This window comes from Eptesicus fuscus, chromosome 9 (genome assembly GCF_027574615.1).
Source record: "Eptesicus fuscus isolate TK198812 chromosome 9, DD_ASM_mEF_20220401, whole genome shotgun sequence".
Lineage (NCBI taxonomy): Eukaryota > Metazoa > Chordata > Mammalia > Chiroptera > Vespertilionidae > Eptesicus > Eptesicus fuscus.
The window spans coordinates 24,766,243-24,788,281 of record NC_072481.1 but is presented as its reverse complement, the minus strand read 5'-3'; positions in this window follow the sequence as shown (position 1 = coordinate 24,788,281).

The following is a 22,039-nucleotide window of genomic DNA, read 5'->3' as shown; positions in this document are numbered from 1 at the left end:
ACGGGGTGCTTGCTGGTCACCTGCTTTTCCTTTGTCTTTTTCGATCATGCTAATTTGGTTCCTCTTAGTAACAGCTACTCTCCATTACTCTTACTCATTCCGGGCTCTGAATCATTCTGATGGATACAACTTGACATCAACCAATTTGCCTAATTCAGCACCTTTGCATTTTTTTTAATACTAAAGACAAAATAGGAAGGTTTCCCAACTGGCTTTGCAATTTCCTTTTCTCCTCTCCGCCAGCATTGGCAAGGGCCACAGAAAAAGCTCCCTCCAAAGGGCTGTTGGGTGGAGAAATCAGCTGCCCATTCCCTGTGTGGCCTTGATCAAGTTCCAATGACCATGGCTTTGCCTTGTCCTTAACTCTGTCACCCCCAGGACTGGTTGTTGGGCAGCCATTCTTCTACCTGCTATTAAGCCCAGCCTGTCTATCCAAAGTCTAAAGGTGGTGCAAGGTTATCCAAGGTCTGAAGGTTGGGGTTCTCATTCTGCAGGTCAGGCCTGATTCTCCCCAGCCCTAATTTTGGAAGGTCCTAAGCTGACCTATCCTTTCAAGTCCAGCTTCCCTGCGGGGGGTGGGGGGGGGGGGAGAATCTGCTCTTAACTCTCACATCCATTCTCCTGTTCCTTCATTATTGACCCTTAATCCTCTCTTTCACATTACAAAATAAATATGACCACAAGCCCAAACAATACTGAAATTATAGAAGGAAAAAGCTAATATTTCCTCCTTCCTCTCTAGTTCTGCCCTCCCTCCCCCCTGCATCCCCTTGGGTAACCAATGTTTTGTTTTGTCAGCACCTTGCAATGCTGTTCTCTAATTTATTCATTTACATATTCACATGCAGAAAGGGTTTCTCTTCTAATTTTTAAGTGGGATTATTATATATATAAATATATATATATACTATTATTTTTTTAAGTTATTAATATATTATGGATATTACTGCATGCCAATTCATATATAATATATATATATATTTCATTTTAATGGCTTCATAATGTTCCATACTTATTCAACCCTTATTTTCTGTTCTGTAAACGTTGCACACATATCTTTTCATATTGGTGCTTTTGTTTCTGCACAAACATGTGACTTCAAGGTCAAAAGGTATGACATACTTTTTAAAATATATATATATTTTATTGATTTTTTACAGAGAGAAAGGGAGAGGGAGAGAGAGTTAGAAACATCGATGAGAGAGAAACATCGATCAGCTGCCTCCTGCACACTCCCTACTGGGTATGTGCCCGCAACCAAGGTACATGCCCTTGACCAGAATCGAACCTGGGTCCCTTGAGTCCACAGGCTAATGCTCTATCCACTGAGCCAAACCAGTTAGGGCAAAAGGTATGACATACTTAATTGTTATAGCTACTACCAGATACAATGCAGTGATCCAGCCCACCAGTGAAGTATGGGAGTGCCTGTTTCCTTACACTCTCACCAGCTTTTAGATGTGAAATATAAATATTTTACAATTTTGCCTATCTGCTGGGTGGCAAATGGCATTGCATAGTTTTAACTTGTATTTTCCTAAATATTGCTGAGTTTGAGCATCTTTTTATATTTATTGCTCATTTGCATTTCTTTTTCTGTGAATTCCTTGTTCAAATCCTTTGCCCACTTTTTATTGTATCCTTTAACACATAATGCCTGGTATTATAGTTATTTTTGTATTTGTCCAACATTCCCCATAATAATAGCTAACATTTGTATGGCATATACAGCACTTCTCACACACATTAGCTCATTATGTTCTCACTGTTATTTATTTGCGAGGAATGTATTATTGTTCTTAGTTTTAGGAAACTAAAGCTCAGAGATCTACTCAAGATAGTTAGGCTATTAATGGCAGAGGTCAGACTCCCACAACCTTCCTCAGCACCGTGGGAAGGACACATGGGCTATTTTTCTCTCCCATGTATTGCACAGGCTTTATACCAAGGAACATTCTTGGGCAGAGAGACATATGACAGATGGATTAGTGAATGGAAAGATGGAGGAACTGATGGATAGATAAAAACATGGAGGGTTGAATCAACTTTCCAATGTAACACTCCTCCCACCCCCAATATTTGTCTCCTGGAACTCTGCTAAATTATGCCCTTCTCATTCTTTATAATCATTGCCAAGTACAGTCTTCCAGAGCTGTCTGACCTGGCTACCCATATTCCCTGAGTTCTCACACAGTGAGGGATCTTCTGGCCCATCCATGGAAAAGAGCCCCTTGCCTCAGATAGACATTTAAAGAGGGCCATAGAAGAGAAAGGGATAAAGCAACAGTTCTCATTTGGAGGTGATATTGCCACCTGAGGACACTTGGCAATGTCTGGGGACATTTTTGGTGTCACAACTCGGGGAGAAGCTGCTCTTGGCATCTAGTGGGTAGAAGCCAGGGGTGTTGTTAAAACACCCTGCAATACACAGGACAGTGCCCACAACAAAGAATTGTCCTGCCCGGAAGGTCAATAGTACCACTTTTGAAGAGCCCTGGATAAGTCACAGCAAGCCCTTTAGAAGCAGCATGGTGAAAAGGAAGGCTACAGGATTTGCAAACTCAAGGGACTTGGCTTTGAGTGTTAAGGCACCTTCCTACCAGCTGTATGATCTTGGACAAGTCATTTAGCTTCTCTCAATCTCAGTTTTCTCAAATGTAAAAGGCGGATAACCTTACCTTCCTCGCAGAGCTATTGGGAAGATGGAGCAGAATGATGTATGCGAAGGAAGCCAGGTAGCGTGGGGGGTGGTCGCTGTCCATAGGAAGCACTGGGGAAAGGCTCTTGTGTATCTGGATGTGTGTTTGAAGGGGCTGAGCTTAAACTCTCTTGGTTTCTGGAATGACTGAGTGCAGGGTCTTTGGATGTGAAAATGCAGGTGTTGGTGGCTTGGAGGCCAAAAGACGAGCTGAATGCTAATCTCCCGTGCCCTTGTTTGTGCCTCTGGAAACTTTGTGGGTGGACAGCTAATCAATGGGGGGAAATGATGACTCCCGCATTGTGTACATCCCGACTGGCAGCCGTGGCTGAGGCCCAGCCTGGGGAACACGCTTTTACTCTGGGCAGAGGACTGTGGTGGAATTCCTAATCCTGCACCTGGCTGTCTGGGAGCAAGTTCTGATCCATTTGGGGTATCAAACAAGGCGGCAAAGGGAAGAGGGAGAAGGAAGGCACAGTGCCAATGCAGGCCTGGAGAATTAGGAAAACACTAAAAGGGGGGAAGGAAAGCAGGTCTTTAGGAATTTTGAAGCCTAAGAGCAAGATGCCCAGAGAGGCATTTTTGCACTCATGGTCTTGGGATGGGCAAATGAGTTTTCTGATCAGCCCCACTGCATTACCCTCCACTCGGGCCATATTTCCTGACCCAGACTATGATTTCTGCTCTGTCCCATGCCAGGCTCTGTCTTCTGTTCTCTCTTCTTTCTGCTCCTGGACCCCCGATCTCTTCAACCTCTTTGCTCTGACTAGAATGCTGTGCACCCCCCTGGCTCTGTCCATCACGCCGAGTTTGGCAGGGAAAGAGGAAGGGAGAGGGCAGAGGAGAAACCAGGGCATCAGACTCCCCAGGCTGCAGGCAGTTTATTCTGCTCCAAAGGCCAAAAGGGTAGTCCTTTCCGTAAAGTTCCAAGGCTAGAACCAGCCTGAGCACAAGTACATATGTCCTGTTTTGGGTCAAATAGTGGTTCATGAGCATCTTTTACGGTTTGTGGAAATCACGTCTTGGATGCAATGCACAGTCCGCCGGGCATTCAGGCCCTAAGCCGGGCTCTGCACCTTCCCAGCAGGACTGGCCCGAATCCGCTGGCCTTCTTGACTTTTTGGAACTCTTAAGCTAGGGTTGTCCTCCACTCAGTAAGGAGCTTCTCTGAGGATGGAGGAGAGGAGCAGATAAAGTCAAGGATGTCAGGAAAGCTTGTAAGGTGATTCAGACCCTAGTTCCAGGAAGGAGGGACCCGGGGAACTTCCTTTATCAGTGTTTCTCGTTCAGCGGGGGTAGCGGGCAGGGTGGAGGGGATAGAGACTGCCTGTCTTCCATGTGGGGACCAGCCCCTCCGGGAGGGCTCCAGCCGCCTGCAGCCTGGCGGGGCGGGGCGGGGCCTGCGGGGGCTGGCGTGGCAGCTGTGGGCTGCACCGAGGCCTGTCAGGGAGGAATGATTAATGAACAGCCGCACCAGCTGAGGCTAACCTTTGGAGAGCCGAGCAGGACATCTGCAGAACTGTCAGCGCTCTGACAAGGACAGAGCTGAACAACCAATTATGCCGCCATCACTAAGGTGGGCTGTCACTTTAATCCCAGCCATTCACTTAGGCAAGGACAGGGAAATTTCTCCTCTGCAGAGGCGTGCCTTGGCCACCTTAACCATTTCAGGACAGGGCAGGGACCTTCTCTGGGAGCTGCTTGAACAAAGCCTCCTGACAAGTCCTTACTCCTGGGCTATCCCTGGTTTTCAGTTCCTCTCTCAGACTGGCCAGGAGAGCAGGATTCCAAATCCACACACATGCACCCATTTCATTCTGCTGCCTCCTAGCGCTCCAAGGATAAAGTCCGAACTCCTTAACCTGGCGTTCAAAGCTTTTCATCTCGTTAATTCACGCATGCAAGTATCTGATGAAGAATTACCTATTGAGAATTTGGAATGTAGTAGACAGACTGCTATCTAGTGAGCAGAGTAATTACATACAAGAGAGTCCGGACCCTTTGGAAGCTTGTGATCTCAGAGTAGAGGCAGATAAGTAAGATCCCGAGTGGAGTCTAAGATCTCTTACAGAGGGAGTAACGGGAAGCTGTGGGGGCAAGGGGCAGGGATCATCTTGGGGTCTGGCTAAAGCTCTGAGCACACATTTGTCAGATAGAGAGGTGGGGAAAGGGAAAAGCAAGTACAAAGACACTAAGGAGAAAATTTTCATGAATTCCAGCATTGGCAGGTAATTCCATGTGTCTGGAATGCCGGGTACATGAGAAGTGGGCAATGAGTCTGGGAAAATGGGGACCAAGTGGTGAGGGGGTTTGAATGCCAGATAAAGGGATTTGGAGTTATCCTGCTTCTCAGAAGGGAGTAGATGTGAGACATGCCTCCTACCTATAATCTGATACCCTCTGTGACTCATCCCCCATACACCCTGGATTCCAGCCACATGGGACTTGTTATTCTCTGACCTTGCCCTATTTCCATACCTCCATGTTTTTGTTCCTGCTGTTCTCTCAATCTGGAATGTTCCTCTCAAATTCTGTGCTGGAAAACTAGGAATTGTGTTTATCTGAAACAAGTGAGGCCCAAAATAAGAGTGGCTCAAGTAAGGTGGAGGGTTACTGCTCTGTCATGCCACGTGGAGTTTGGTGATAAGTAATGCAGGGCCAGCAGTAGCCCAGCAGTGCCATCAGGACCCAGGCTTCTTTCCCCTTCTATTCTATCATCCTTACTGTGGCTTCCATCCTCAAGGTCAACTCATGGTCATAAGATGGGTGCTAGAGCGGCAGCCATTTATGTCCACATTCCAGGAAAGAAGGAAGAGGAAGGGAAGAAAGGTAAAAAAGAAATTTTAAAAAATGTACTTTTTTACTAAGCCATTATGAAGAGTTTTTTCTAGAGAGCTCACCTGAAACTTTTGCTTTTATTTCATTGGTTGCCCCAGCTGCAACAGAAAGTGGGAAATTAGCATTTTTACAATGTTCATTTTATCCCCAACAAAACCATTGTTTTGTTAATAAGGAAGAAGCAAAGGATGAGTAGCAATTAACAATCTCTGCCATAATTGCTAAGCAAAAAGCACTTGAACATGGGTCACAGAAGAGGCAGATATGAAAGAAATGAAGGATTCGAGGATGGAGAAGTCATGGTATAAAAGGTCTAGAGGAGAACAGTGAGACCAGAACAGTGAGGATCAATCTAAAAAAATTACTAAAAATTCTAGGTATCTCCCAAATTGGAAAAGAAGTTTTACATGATGTAAATAGAGACTACTATAATAAAACATTCTCTTTCTAAATTCTCCATTTAAAAAAAATGATGCATGAAGTTGGAAGAAGAGAATAAAAATATGCTCACTACTGATCTTAAATAAAAATATCTCAAGATTCATCCACACGATTCTGACAATTAGAAGAATGGAGACTAAGAACTGTTTTTGAAAAATGTCAAGATTACAAATAATAAAATTAGAGCCAACATTTATCTTCTAATTCATTAAAGAAAATAAATGCAAAAAAAAAAATCCATGTACCAATAGACACACAAAAAAGAGAAACAAGATAGTTTCTAGCAACATGACAGGAAAAAACAAGACCACTAGTTACAACAATGTGTATAAATGTATTAAATTCCCCTCTTAATATATAAAGATTCAGATTTTATAAAAAAAAAATAAAACTCAGCTCTCTTCTATGTATAAGGCAATCAACTAAAACAAAATTAGGAAAAGGGATTTTTTCAAAAGGGATAGGCAAAAGTGCATCAGGCACACAGAAATCAGGGCCAAGATATTAATCAGGCAAATATCATTCAGAGCAATAAAGAATTAAATGAGGAAAAGAGCCTTGCTTCACGGAGAGAGAATCCTAGTTTTAGCCTCATTAAACTCAGAAGCCTCTGAGTACTTCTTTTGGAGATACCAGAAATGTATGTGACGGAGGCTGGAGGTCCCCGGGGAGAGAACTCGAGCTGTGCCCGCTGCGGGGGCTGAGGTATGGCTAGGCATGTCTTAGGAGATGATGGGCCTTCCCACACCGGTAGTCTTTTTGCCTGAGATTTTTGGAGGCTCATCATGAAAGACACCAAGTCTATAAGGAAACCCAGTACAATGAGTCTGACCTGGAAAGAAATCTTAGTCACCAGAAGACAAAGTAACTGGGATTTGCCTTTTGGCCATCCTCTGTTATTTTTCTGGTCTGAGTCTTTGGGAAAGTATGAAGACTATAAAGACTTATAGGATGACTTTTCTAAAAATGTGATTTGGAAAAAAAAAAAAGGAAAGAAACCAGCAGTATGTCTTTGAGCTCCCCATAATGTAAAAGGTGGAGAAAGCTATTCATTCACTTCTACTTTGCATTTGGTGCCATGCAATTTGATTCGTGTTTTAGAAATATTACTCTGGTAGCAGTATGGAGGGAGTCTGCGGTCAGAGAGAATAAGCATTTGAAAAGCTGTTACAGTAACCAAGAGAGCAGTACAATTTGGCACCAAAGGGGCTCTAGCATACTGTCATTTGGGTGCAGAAATAAAAGAGGGGTGCTGAACAAATAAATGCATGGTTGTAGCCCATGGATGCCTGGATGGAGTAAGTGGGATCAGACTTCCCTCCCACTTCAAACAGCTATGAATCTACACCAAAGATATGAATTAACTGTTTCAAATATTAGACAATGGTAGTAGAGAGCTGTGATCCTTGAGAGGAGGAAAACAAGGTGAGCTCTACAGTTATTCCACATTTCTGTCTGGAGGTGTTCTCTAGATCATGGTTCTGTGAAAGAGAACCTAAATCTTGCTGACTAGAAGACGGGCATTAAAGAGAGAGATGCTGAATTAGTTATAATTGGCAAGGCAGAATACTAGAAAAGAGGGAGTTACACAGAAAGAGCACTCCAGAAATGTACATGTAAGAATCCTAAGATACACGAGGCTGGACAAAGAATGACCAGCTGTAAGGTTGTAAACTAAAAAATTCCCAGAACTCACAGAGGGCTAGGATAAATTAGAGTCTGGACCTTTCATGATGGAGAGGCCTGGCAAATAGCTCAGAGACCCCAGAAAGGCTTGCGTTGGTAATAGGGCTAAACTACCCTAAAGTTCACTTGAGACCTATCCTAACAAAGCTTCAACCCTGAGAAGATCAAGCTGATTTTCAAGTAACTTACTTGCCGGCCAGAACAAAGTTTAAAGTTCTTCAAGGGAAGACAACAAAATTCAGAACTCCACAATATAACACAATTTCCAGCATGCAATAAAAAAATTACTAGACAAACCTAAGAAGCAGAATAATGTGACCCATAACCAAGAGAAAACCAACCAGTAAAAACAAAACTGGAAATGACATATAATAGAATTAGCAGACAAAACTTTAAAATAGCTGTGAATTTATGAATATGCTAAAGGATTTTAAAAAACATGTACATAATTAGGAAAGAAAAGAAAAATTTAAAAAGAATCATATGGAACTTTTTGATATAAAAAATACAATATACTAGTATAAAATAAAATATTTACTAAATGGAATTAACAGCAGATTACATTATAGAAGAAAACTACAGTGAATTTGAAGACATAGCAATATAAATACCAAAATTGAAGTATGGAGAGAAAGAAGACTGAAAAAAATTAAACAGAGGCTTACAGACCTGTGGGACAATATGAACTATAACATTCATATAATAAGTCTTAGAAAGATGGTAACAGGGGAAAGAATATAAAAACACTTAAAGAAAAAACGGTAGCCCAGTTGGTGTTGCTCAGTGGTTGAGCATCTACCTATGAACCAGGAGGTCATGGGTTCAATTTCAGGTCAGGGCACATACCCGGGTTGTGGGCTCAATCCCCAGTGTAGGGCGTGGAGGAGGCAGCCAATCAATGATTCTCTCTCATCATTGATGTTTCTATCTCTATCTCCCTCTCCCTTCCTCTCTGAAATCAATAATAAAAATATATATATTTTAAAAAGAAAAAAATTGTAAAGAGTTTCCAAATTTGATGAGTCAAGAAACTTAACTACCTATGTAGGATAAACACAAGAAAGTCACACCAAGTTATATCATAATCAAATTGCTGAAGACCAGCAATAAAGGGGACTATAAGAATAAAAAATCAACTGAATATTGAATAACAATATTCCTCCTTTTAGTTATCTTTATTCATAACTTGATGAATCTTTTCCACCTATTCTTTTTTTAAAAAAATACATTTTATTGATTCTTTACAGGGAGGAAGGGAGAGGGATAGAGAGTTAGAAACATCGATGAGAGAGAAACATCGATCAGCTGCCTCCTGCACCCCCCACACTGGGGATGTGCCTGCAACCAAGGTACATGTCCTTGACCAGAATCAAACCCGAGACCCTTCAGTCCGCAGGCCGACGCTCTATCCACTGAGCCAAACCGGTTTCGGCTCCACCTATTCTTTATTTCTTTTCTTTTAAATTATGTCTTTGATTATTGTTTCTATTACAGATATTCTATATACATCTTTGAAAATATCTTTAATTTTTCAATTTAATTTCTTTTTTGTTCTTTTGTGTGTGTGTGTCCTTCAATATGCTCCCCCACCCATTGCTTTATCCTTACTTTTTTTTCTTTTATTTAGGAATTTTTAAAACTCCAATCCCGAGTTCCCTACATTAGTGATGAAATTAAAATGCTATTATTATTGTTGTTGTTATTTTAAAACTCCAATCTCAAATTCCCTACATTAGTAATTCTTTTAAAATGTAATTACTACTAGAGGCCCGATGCACGAAGATTCGTGCAAGAATGGGCCTTCCTTCCCCTGGCTGCTGGCACCGCCTTTGCTCTGGCCAGGAGCCGCCTTTCTGCCTTCCCATGCTGCCCAGAGGCCAGCCACTCAGTGCCTGCATATGCAAATTAACACACCATCTTTGTTGTGTTAATTTGCATACTCACTCCTGATTGGCTGGTGGGCATCATGAAGGTACAGTCGATTTGCATCTTTCTCTTTTATTAGTGTAGATTATTATTGTCATTGTTATATGTTTGTTTTGTTCTACAAGCCTTTGTAATCTACCTTCACTTATGCCAGAAACACAGGCACAGTCTTTGATTTTATTCTTATCTCTCTCCCTTCCTATTTTTAATCTTCAAAAGATGTCTTTGAACCTTATTTCTATTCTCATAGCTACTCTCTTTGCCCCCCATCATTTCTCTTCAGGGTTACCACAAAAGCTTTCTCTCCTGGACTCTGGCATTTTGGGACAATAGCCTGCTTCCTTAGCTAACCTAAAATCTCCTTATAATTTTGCCCTTGTCTTCCTCTCCAGATGCATGTCGTACTCTTCCTTCTCTTGGATGCTGAAGTGATTAGCATTCCTGGACAGGACAGGCTTCCTCACAGCGTGCTGATTTCCCATGTGCTTGGCTAGACGTTACTGCCTATACCCCCTTGTGGAGCTCTAACTCACTCCTCAGGATTCAGCTCAGATATCACAGACACTGGGAAGCCTTCTCTCACATCTGTCACCCCTCCCTAGTCTGTGCCAGGTGGGGTCTCCCAGCACCCCCATTTTCCTCTATCACAGCCCATGTCACAGGACTCTGTAATCTATTTATCTGTCCATCTCCTCCAACCTTCAGATTGTGAGCTCCTTGGGAACAGGAATTATCTTATTCATCTTTATTTCCCTAGCATCTAGCACAAGGCTGAGTGTAAGATGTTTTCATTGAATGAAAAACCTAGAGTGTTGACCCAAATCCAAGTCCTAGATGAATAGCACTCATATCCTTTGCTTAATGCTGCTTTAATCAAGCTCCAGTCCTCAATGACACAAGCAACAGAAAAGTCAGCCACTGCACAAGCTGTGTCTCCAGCTCCGGGCACAGGGTTGGACACACAGTGGGCACTCAGCAAACATTTCTTGAGCTGGATTCAGCTACAATATATTATTCTGTCCTCAATTGGACCTGTGCAATGAGCAAAGGGCTAGAAGTCAATGATGAAAGGCTATTTAACTGCATCCAGACCAGGCTCCACAGGGATTGTATAGATTTTGTTTTACATGGGGAAGTGAGGACTACAGAATAGAAGTAACCCAGTGCTACTCATTGGAAGGGTTGTAATGACAAATGGCCTAAAGAATGAGCAAGAAGGCATCTTCTGTGGGCTGTTTCTAAAGTTGGCCAAATTCAATGGGATGTGCAGCAACATTTCTGCTCATTCATGGGGGCATCCAGCAAACAGAAATCAGATTTAGAATGTGATCATGTTTACAGGACAAATAAATGACCGTGTCAGGCTCCCTCCACTCTGCTCCTCTAACCCCTGCATGCAGTGAGAGTTCCAAAAGGCAGGATGGTGACTGGATGTTGCCAGGCAACTGTGCCCAGAACAAAGAGGGTAGTTTTGGATCATCCCAGAGAAAGAGACTCAGAAGCATTTGCAATAGGATGGCCATGCAGCCCTGTGCAGCAGCTGGTACATCGAGTTGGACCAGGGAGTTGGCCCCGGCTAGGCTATCGCCAAGGGCCATTTTAAGAAGTGACAATAAGATATAATCAATTATTGTGCAAGAGTGAGAGAGAAATGATAACCAATAAACCTTTTAGTTAGCTCCCCTGATTTTCCTAAGCCCTCCTTCCTAAAATCTCACATTAAAGAAGAAAGCATTGAGATAGAAGAGGGTATAGGGGGATAAATGGTTGATGGAAGGAGGCTTGACTTGGGTGATGGACACACAATACAATATACAGATGATATGTTATAGAATTGTGCACCTGAAACCTATATAATTTTATTATCCAATGCCACCCCAATAAGTTTAATTTAAAAGAAGAAGAAAAAGAAGAAAGCATTTACTTTCCCTCACCTTTCAGTTCCATTTTAATTTGATGATTTTTTTATTTGTTTTTTTTTTTTGAGTACTCCCTCACTGCTGGCAACTGTTGTAGAGGTCAGGGATCCAAAGAAGGAGAAAGTCTGTGGCGCCATGGAGTTTTGAGTATGCCCAGATGGTTGGGGAACAGAAGGAGAGGAGCTGGGCTGGCCCAGGGTCTGACGCAAACAGGACTGCGCAAAAGGCAGGACTCAGAGCTGGGTGGGCAGTGAGCACAGGGGCCCAGCACATCCCAAGGAGGCTGGAGCCTCAGGGGAGCCAGTGGATGGGAGTGGGACATATGGCAGCTCTGAGAACAATAACTAGGCAACCAGAAATGGGGTGAGGAAGGCTGTTGTATGGGAACAGGTAGGGAGAAAGCAAAGACCTAAAAATAACCCCCAACTGTTTAGATCAGAAAGTGCTCAAAGCATCCAAGGAACCAGAAGAACAGGGTCACTCTGCTGCCTTTGGTCCCCTGGAACTTCATGTGGTGTTTCCGTACCAGGTATTGAACGCCCCTCGCAGGCTTCTGTCTCACTGTGGGGGGACAGGCACAAGCCCGCAGGGGTTAAAGCACGGTGTGAGCAAGAAGCTCTGGGTGCTGGTGGGGGCAGAGGAGAAGGAAACTCACAGGCTTTGTGGAAGCGATGACATTTGACCGAAGCCTGCGGAAGGGTCAGGGCAGCCCCAGCCTTGGCACAATCCCTGGAGAACCGGCCCTCCCGGCACCAGATGTCTGAGTGACTGGCAGTTCTGTGTGATTCCTTTCCTGAAAATTCCGTCTCCACCAACTGTTCCTGGGCTGGAACATTGAGATTCTGCGAAGCGGCCGGCCTATTGGAATGCACGGGAGGCAGCCTGCTGCCTGCCCTGCCAGCTCCTCTTCTTTCCTTGGGCTGTGTTCCCAGGGAAGGCGAGAACCTTCTTTTTCCTTACCTCCTGAGCGGAACATTTGAATTCCCCCAGGGAGCCCCATTAATTCAAAACCCAATGACTCAGAATGTGTGAGCATATGAACAGAGACTTGGATTAACTTGCTCCTTGAACTTGAGAGAAGGAAGGATTTTTCTAATTCCATAAATAGGGCAAGATTTCATGGGTAATGATGGATTTAAAGGCTATTTTTCAAAAGCGTTAGGAGAAATCAGAGTCACAGAAGAGATCTCTGGTCATCAGTTCAGTCACAGATAGGTGTGGTATCAAGCTTCTGTTTGCATGATTACATACATCCTGTGATGGGAAACTCATCCCAAATGAGGCATCAGATTCCATCCAGTGACAAGTCAACTGGAGGGTCTTTCTTATATTGAAAACTCTCTGTGTGGCACCTAATCATTGGCCTCAATTTCTGGCCTCTGCCCACCAGAGACCTGAAGAGGAGCTCTCCAGGTCTTCCCTTTTCTGGTTATGCGCACAGGAGTTGGCCTTGAGGCTTCAGGGAGAGATGGTGAACCTTCTGGGTGAGAAAGAGCAGCAGGCTACCCTCCTGGGGATGGAAATGGTCAGCAGCTGCAAAGTCAGCACCTGGAAACCATGGCCAGGGAAGGATTGGGGCATGACACTTGAGGGGGCTCATGGAGGAGGTTTAAAGAGCTGGAGGAGAGGGCCTGGGCTCTGGAACTGAGCTCTCCTTCCTCTCTTGTAGGATGTGGACTGCAGGGAACAAGCTCCTGCATATGTGTTAACTGAGCACTCCTCCCCTCCCTCTTTCTTCCCTGGATCCTCACTCTTTCCTTTCCTCATGCTCTTCTCTTCTTCTTCCTTCTCTCTCTGATCACAATTTTTGGCTGGTATCCCCATCCCTGCTCTCTCATCTCTGTCTTTCAGGCTGTCTCATTCTCTTTATTTCCTACTAGAGGCCCGGTGCATGAAATTCGTGCATTGGGGGGGGGGGGGGTTCTCTCAGCCCGGCCTGCACCCTCTCGCAATCCAGGACCTTTCAGGGGATGTCCAACTGCCAGTTTAGGCCCGATCCTGCCTGCAGATTGGGCCTAAACCAGCAGTTGGACATCCCTCTCACAATCCAGGACTACTGGCTCCTAACTGCTCGCCTGCCTGCCTGATCGTCCCTAACCACTCTGCCTGCCTGCCTGATTGCCCCTAACTGCCTCTGCCTGCCTGCCTGATCGCCCCTAACCACTCGCTGGGGGGCAGGGCTGGCTGGGCCAGGGACTGTGGTCGTTCTGATCTCTGGTCGTTCCGGTTGTTCCACCGTTTCAGTCAATGGGCTTTTATTATATAGGATTCCTTTATCTTGCTCTCTTTCTTTCTGTATTTGTGATTCTTTCCCTTCTCCTGCCCTTTCTGCCTCCGTCAGTTTACTCGAGTCTCTCTCCGCATCTCTGATATATTTGAAGAGAATATTCCATGTATATAATATCACATGCACATATACACAATTTCATAAACACAAACCACACTCAACCAAAGCTATTTGTGAGCTGGGCTTCATTGTCTGTTATCTTGACTGTTTTCAGTAGGGCAATGACCCTCCCTGGAGATAAAATTCTGTTCCCTGCTTCCAAGTGATGGTCTCTGCATCCGTTTTGGGATAGTGGAGAAAGGTTATTTCTGCAGCAGGCAAACAAGACACAGAGATGAAAATCCAGATTCACAAATGCAAAGATTGGCTTCACATGCAACCTCTCTGTACTATCCCTCTTATGCATGGTGAGTTCATACCTGAGTCTTTCATTTTTTAAAAACAAACAAGACATTTGAAATCTTGAGTCCTTGTTCCTTTGGGCAACTGGAGGAAGCAAAATCTTTTTTCGAAGGCAGCTTGACATAGTGGAAAAAAGCACCGATTTTTCATCTTTGCTCCTTAACCCTCTCAATCTAGGTAGGTTCAGCTTGAGTCTATTTGCTCATCTGGAAAGTGGAGACAATAAAATGGCCTGGCAGGTCTGTAGTGAGGAACAAAGGAGTTGACGTGAGTTGATGATGCTGGTAGGATTCTGTGAGACTTTAGAAGCAAGTATATCTGGGGTCTTTCTTGGCATTTTCAGGTCACACTTAGCAAAACCATAAAGATTGGGAGCCTGGGTTTAGGAAGGCCATGGCTCTTTGCAGTAAGTCCTACTGGAAGGACCACCTTCAATTCCTGGAATTAGCTTATAGGGAAACTTGATTGAAGCTGACATGTGAGGAAACTGCAATAGCACCCTGTTATTGTTAGTTTGGGTTAACATGTATATATTGCAAATGATCTGTTTGAAAGATTGTGTTCCTTAGAGGCAATAGTTAGGTATGAACTTAAAATTTGGAAATTCTAGGCTCTGTATCAGGAGGACATAGCAGAAGATGCACATTTCAATAATAAATAAGAAAGAGAAAATCTCGAATTAATTCATAGCAATAAAGAGGGAAATCAAAGAGGCGAGGAAGTGGTTAATCAGAGAGGAATTGAGAAGAGGATGGGACTTTGGTCTAGAGGCCATGGGTGCTACAAGGTACTTTATAGAGCTTTTTTGTGAGCTAAGAGAAGGAGATGCCAGAAACTGGGTGGCAAGAGACACCCAGGGGGCTTCAGAGGACACCCCCAGAGGGACTGCCCGCCTGCAGTGGAGAAGACAAAGAGCTTTTGACACCAAATTGACTTTGAATCCAGAGTCAATGGGGTGAGTGAAGCACTCGGATCAGCGGAAAGCATTTCACTCCGTTCTGGGACTAACTCCAGGCCAGATTGGTTTAAATAGTCATCGATACTAGTTAATGATCAGAACAGAATGAAAAGAACAGAATGGACACTAACTACTCATTTCCTTTAGTCCTACAGCAAATGTGCGGGGGGAAATATATTTTTTTAAAGACATGTTTTAGGTTGCTTTTTCCACTCCCTCAGTTTACATCCTCTTTTCAGTTCCTGCCAATTGCATCTCCGCCCCATCTCTCCTCCAAGACTGCTTGTTAAGGTCTCTAGTGACTTCCAGGCTGCTAAATCCAGTGGCCACTTCTGAGTCTTATCTTATTTGACCTATCAGCAATATTCAGTACCCGTGACTGCCACCTTTTTTTTTTTTTTTTTTTTTGGCGGGGGGGGGGGGGGCAAATTTGTAACATTTTATTTTGAAAATTTTCAAAGCTATAGAAAATTTGCAAGAGTACCATAATGAAAACCCATATATTTTTCCACCTATTGTTTAGCATTATACCGCATTTGTGATAGCTCTTTCTATAAAATTAGACAAACTATTATTGTTATTTTTGCTGAATCATTTAAAGATAAATGGCAGCCCTGGTTGGTGTGGCTCAGTTGGTTGAGTGTTGTCCTGTGAACAGAAAGGTCACAGGTTTGATTCCCGGTCAGGGCACATGCCCAGGTTTTGGGTTTGATCCCCAGTCAGGGCATGTGCACGAGGCAAGCAGTAGATATTTCTCCCTCTCTGCCCCCCTCCCTTTCTTTATCTCTCAAATCAATAAAAATAAATCAATCAAAAGATAAATGGCAGACATCATGGATCTTCACTCCTAAATAGTTATGCATGTGTTTCCTAAGAATAAGGACATATATTATTGATATAATAGTATTATCTAAAAGATGTACTATATCCTAACTTCTCTCATTGTCTCAATAGTTGACCTTTACAACAATAACAAAATTTACAACCCAGGATCCAACCCAGGCCTATACATTGCGTGTAGTTGTCATGTTAATTTGGTTTCCTTTCATCTGAAGCTGTCCCTCAGCCTTTCTTTGTCTTTCACGACATTGACATTTTGACGGGTACAGAGGGGTTGCTTTATAGAATGTCTGATGCGTCCTCACAGGTGGATTTAGATGACCCACCTTGGGCAGGAATATGACATAAGTCATGCTGTGTTCTCAGTGCATCACATCAGAGGCCCTGATGTGCTCTGCTGTCATTGGTGATGTTTACTTCCTTCTCTCAGTTAAGGTGCAATCCACCAGGTTTCCCACTGTAAAGGGATTTTCCCTGTTTGTATTTAGTATGTGATCTGTGGGGAGGTACTCTGATCTGGATCCCCAGTGAAAGATCTTTAGATCCATTAATGATTTTACCTGAACCACTTATTGCCAAATGTTGAATTTCTTACTCTAACATCCCCTCTATAGTTTTTAGCTAACATTCTACTGTAAGGAAGACTTTTCCCTCCTCCCACTTTGTTTATTTATTTGGTTGTTTGTTTTAACTCAATGAGTAACAATCCATTACAGTTAAGATTCATTTACTGTTCAAATTATCACCAAATTGGCCACTGGAAGCTCTTTTTAGCTTGGCTCCTGTGTCCCTTTGGACATATTGAGAGACTGAATATACAAGCAGACAATGGCCAGACTGTATATAAAAATAAAACACTGACCCATAACCTGTAGCAACCAGCTCAGGAAGCAAATCCATTATCTACAGAAGATGCAGCCCAGGAAGCGGCCTGCTATCTCCACAAGTCGGACATTTGGAAGTCAGACCACTATCTCCTGCAACTGATCCCGGAAACCAATAATTAACCTCTATAATAATCATTCCCAAATGATCAAGACTTAATTAATAACTGACAGCTTCCCTAATTTTTGTTCCTGCTCCAGTAGTAAAAAGCACATCTAATGCACAGATCTTGGTTTCTAAATACCATTCTCCAAGAAAAAGAACCAAGTGTCCTTGGAGAAATGGCGATTCTAGGGCTGTGGTGAGAAAATACAAGATGAGCCCGGGCATCTTGTAGTAACAAAAAGTAAAGAAGAGCTGGGGGTGTGGAGAGAGAGAGAGAGAGAGAGAGAGAGAGAGAGAGAGAGAGAGAGAGAGAGAGAGAGAGAGAGAGAATAAGAAAAATAATGAAAACATCTCAAAAGAATGCAGGAGCCAATCTGAAGGAGCTCTCAATGGCCAAAGCTAGGACAATGTAAGCAACAGAATACATTACAATAATATTGGATTATGACCCCAAAATAAAATAAATTTCTATTAGTCTATACTGTTAGAAATTAACATGAAACAAATAAATAAGTAGGGGAGGAGAGATAAATTTTCCATGCAGAATTCCAAATAATTTATGTAGCTCTTTCTCACTCAAGAAGGTAGAGCACAGCTTCCTACCCTTTAAGAATGGACTGTGCATATGACTTCCTGCCAAAGAATACAGTATGGAAAGGGAGAGGGGGGAATAAGTCTAAGCGAAGAGACTGACAAACACAGCCTCAGACAAGTGATCAAGGTCAACACCAACAGTGATAGGTCATGTTGATAGTATACACCCTTGATATGTGATGAAAATGGCTCTCTACTTCTGTGGTCGTCATCCCCAAAACCCATAACCACAGTTTAATTATGAGAAAAACATCAGAAAAATCCCAACGAGGGACATTCCACAAAATACCTAACCAGTACTCTTTAAAACCACCAAAATCATCAAAAACAAGGAAAGTCTGAAAAACTTTCAGAGCCAAGAAAAGTCTAAGGAGACATGACAAGTAAATGTAACATGGTTTCTTGGATGGGATCCTGGAACAGAGAAAGGGTATAAGGTAAAAGCCAGGAAATCTGCATAAAGTATGGTCTTTCATTAATAATGTCAATATTGATTCATTAATTGTAACAAATGTACCATACTAATATAAGATGTTAATAAGAGTGGAAACTGGAACTCTCTGTACTATTCTTGCAATTTTTTGTAAATTTGAAACTGTTCTATAATTTTAAAAAGGGTGGTTAAAAAAAAAAAGCTTACTAGTATTTTAAAATGTGTGAATTTCATTGGATAAAAATAATATCTCATTAAAAACAAAGATTGAAGAACTTGAGAGATTTCTCCAGCATAGCTAATAAGTAATGAGGTTCAGATGAGAATTCAAGTTGTCTTACACTGTATCTCATACTATCTGCTATGGACTGTTATTGTGCCACCCCTAAAATTCCTAGGTTGGAGCCCTAACCCTCAATGTGACTATATTTGGAGATAGGGCCTTTAGGAAGTAACTAGGATTAAATGAGGTTATAAGGGTGAAGCCCTAATTCGATAAAACTGGTAGCTTTATAAGAAAAGGAAGATATCTCTTTCCTACCCTCCCCCTCCCCCATGCTCACACCAAGGAAGGGTCCTGTGAAGACAAAGCAGCCACCTACAAAGGAGGGAGAGAGCTCTCACCTAGGAAGTGAGCCCTGCTGGACCGTGATCTTGAACTTTCCAGCCTCCAGAATGGTGATAAAACAAATTTCTGTTGTAAGCCACCCATTCTGTGGGATTTTGTTATACAGCCTGAGCAGACTAATACACGACTTTGAAAAAGAACAGTTCTGTAACCTATGAGTACTATGTCCCCGCACTGTTCTCCAGGCAGTACACTGGGCCAATAAAGGGCTGTATTTGTTTCCTGTCACTTGGGAATCACTGTCTTTTTTAAAAATATTTTTTATTGATTTCAGAGAAGAAAGGAGAGGGAGAGATAGAAATATTAATGATGAGAGAAAATCATTGATCCGCTGCCTCTTGCACGCCCCCACTGGGGATTGAGCTCACCACCTGGGCATGTGCCCTGACGGGGAATTGAACTGTAACCTTCTGGTTCATAGGTGAACGCTCAACCACTGACCCACACCAGCTGGGCATTGGGGATCACTGTCCTTCATTGTCTGATATTCAATGTCATATATTTTGTCCAATTAAAATAATTGGTTTTCTGTGTTAAATCTAGCCCCTGATACTCCATCTTGGACAAAAGAGGAATTCTTGTCAATTCATTTTTTAAATATTTTTGAAAAAGAAAGAAAACTTTAAAAATATATTTTTCCACCTGGTTACAATTTCCAGTGCTCTTTAATCCTCCCATACAGATCTGAATTTCTATTGGTCTCATGTCTCTTCAGCTTGAAGAACTTTCTTTAGCATTTCTTGTAATTGGGTCTCCTGATGACATATTATCTTGCCTTTCATTTATCTGAAATTGTCTTTATCTTCATTTTATAAGGTATTTTCACTTGATGTAGAAATATAGGTTGACAGAATCCCACTCCCCTCCCTTTTCTGTTAGCATTTAAATGAGGTCTTCTGGCCTCAGTTGTTTCTGATGAGAAATCAGCTCTCTGGCAGCTTTTAAGATTTTCTGTTTATTTGTGTTTTTTTCAGGAATTCAACTTTGATGTGTCTATATGTGATTTTCTTTGTTTTTATCTTGCTTAGTGTACTGAAGTTTCTGGATCTCTGGGTTTCGATTCCTTCCTTCCTTCCTTCCTTCCTTCCTTCCTTCCTTCCTTCCTTCATCAAATTTGGAAGATATTTGGCCAATATTTCTTCAAATATTTTCCTGCCCCATTCTTGCCTCTTCTTATGTGACTGCAGTTCATTTGTTCAGCCACTTAAGGCTGCCTCACAAATCATTAAGGCTCTGTTCATTGTTTTTCAACCTTTTTGTCCCTCTGTGCTTTAGTTGGATGATTTATATTGAACTGTCTTCCAGTTCACCGATTCTGTCTTTCTTTTTATCCAATCTACTATAATATTTTCTAATAATTTTTTTAAAATTTTGGATACTATATAGAATTTCTTTTTGGTTCTCTTTTACAGTATTCATATTTCTTCTCAAATTCCCCATATCTTCACACATTTAAACACACCTTTTCTTATCTATTTGTTATCACATTTATTATAGCTATTTTAATGTTCCCTTCTACTAATTTCAACACGGGGTTTATTTGTCACTTTTGATTTTTCTCTTCACTGAGTTACATTTTGTTATCTCTTCCCATATCTAAGAGTTTTAAATGATTTAGATTATGCAGAGAGAGTGATTCTGTTATCTTTCTCTAACAAGTATTAATTTTTGTGCTAGTAAGCAGGTAAATTATCACCCACTCTCTTTGGTCCTGTGGGGGCTTGGTTTTAGGCTTTGTTAGAGCAAGTCTACTCTGATTTTTCCCTTACTGCTAGGCAGAATCCCTTAATCTTAGGATGTGGTATTTAATCTTAGAATGTGGCTCTTCTGGGTTTTCAGTTGAAAGCTTGAGGTTCTTACCAAGTCCCTAGCATTTGGTGGGATGCAAACTTTAAATTCTTCCTCAATAGTAGGCAGCTTCTGAATTCTCTGCTCAGCTTTTTGTTTGTTTGTTTTGTGTGGTGTTAGATTGTAGGTTTTGTTTGTTTGTTTGTTTTTCAGCATTCCAGCCATTGTTTTCTCCATAGGTTTCTTGCAGTCTCACCCACATATTCAGGGTTTAGGTAATCACCAAGGGTTTGAGTGAGATGTATATGTAGCTTTGGAGGCTTCTCTCTCCATGGCTCCTTCATTTCCCCTTCCATTTCCAATTGCTCTGGCAGTCCCAGTGTTTACCTTCTAACTCTCAAACCAATCTGATTGCAGGTTTCTGCTTGAGCTCTCTCTGAAGTGCCCCAGCACACCACATAGGCAGGGGATAGCCCTCAGATGAGAAGTCGGATAAATTTCAACTGGTGTAATTCACTTCTTTTAAGAATCAAATCTGCTCTAGTTCCTGCCTGACTTTTGTCATTTTTTGGTACCTTTAAGCAGTTAAATTTTTTTTCCTATTTTGTCCAGAGTTTGTAATTAGTATTAGTAAGAAAATTAGGATAATATATCGTATTTTTCCATGTATAAGAAGCCCCCCCCCACTTTTCTAACCCAAAATTAAGAAATGAATATTTTAAACATAAAACAGAACACATTTTTATTTAGTAACTAAAGGCGCAAATGCACGAAATTTGTGCAAGAGTAGGCCTTCCTTCCCCTGGCTGCCAGCACTGGCTTCCCTCTGGCACCCAGGACCTGGGCTTCCCTCACAGCCCCAGCTTCATTCGGAAGGTCATCCGGAAGGATGTACAGTTTAATTAGCATATTACGCTTTTATTGTTATAGATAATGTTACAGGTAATGTTTACATACCAGTACTACGATATCATGCAGCATATCACTTTATTCAGCCTCTGTCGCATCACTGCTCTCTTCTTCATCACTATTCCAGACATATCAATTTCTTCAACTTCTATTGTATCACTGCTGTCTTCTGAGTCACTATCTATATATGTGAGAACATCCTCATAAACTGGTAGCATTTTCTGAGCTAACTTTGTTCGTATTCTCATGGCCAACCCTTCTCTCCTCATGAAATGGAAACACCTTTTTGCCTTTCCTGTAAAATCAACAATGTTCACTTCGCTTGCAAACATTCTTGCCTGACATTGAATAAGCTTGGTTGACACACATAAGCCACTCTGGCATTGCTCCATAATCCAGGTCTTAAGCCTCTGCTCCAAGTTTGCCCATTTTGCTGGTTTTCCTCTTAAGTCCTTCTTTTTTGGCATCTTAAGGAGTTGTTCTTCCTGTTTTCTCTACTATCTGATCATATACTCAGCGAGAGGAGGTCCAAATTGTCTCTCTGCAGCTCTATTTCCATGCTCTTTTGCATAGCTGATTACATTCCGTTTGAATTTTGCAGAGTTAAGACAATTGCTTACCGGTATTTAGTATCTTTTTATTTTTTGACATCTTTATGGGCTCAGAATGCTCCAGTCCCTGTTGCATCTGTGCACTCTCCAC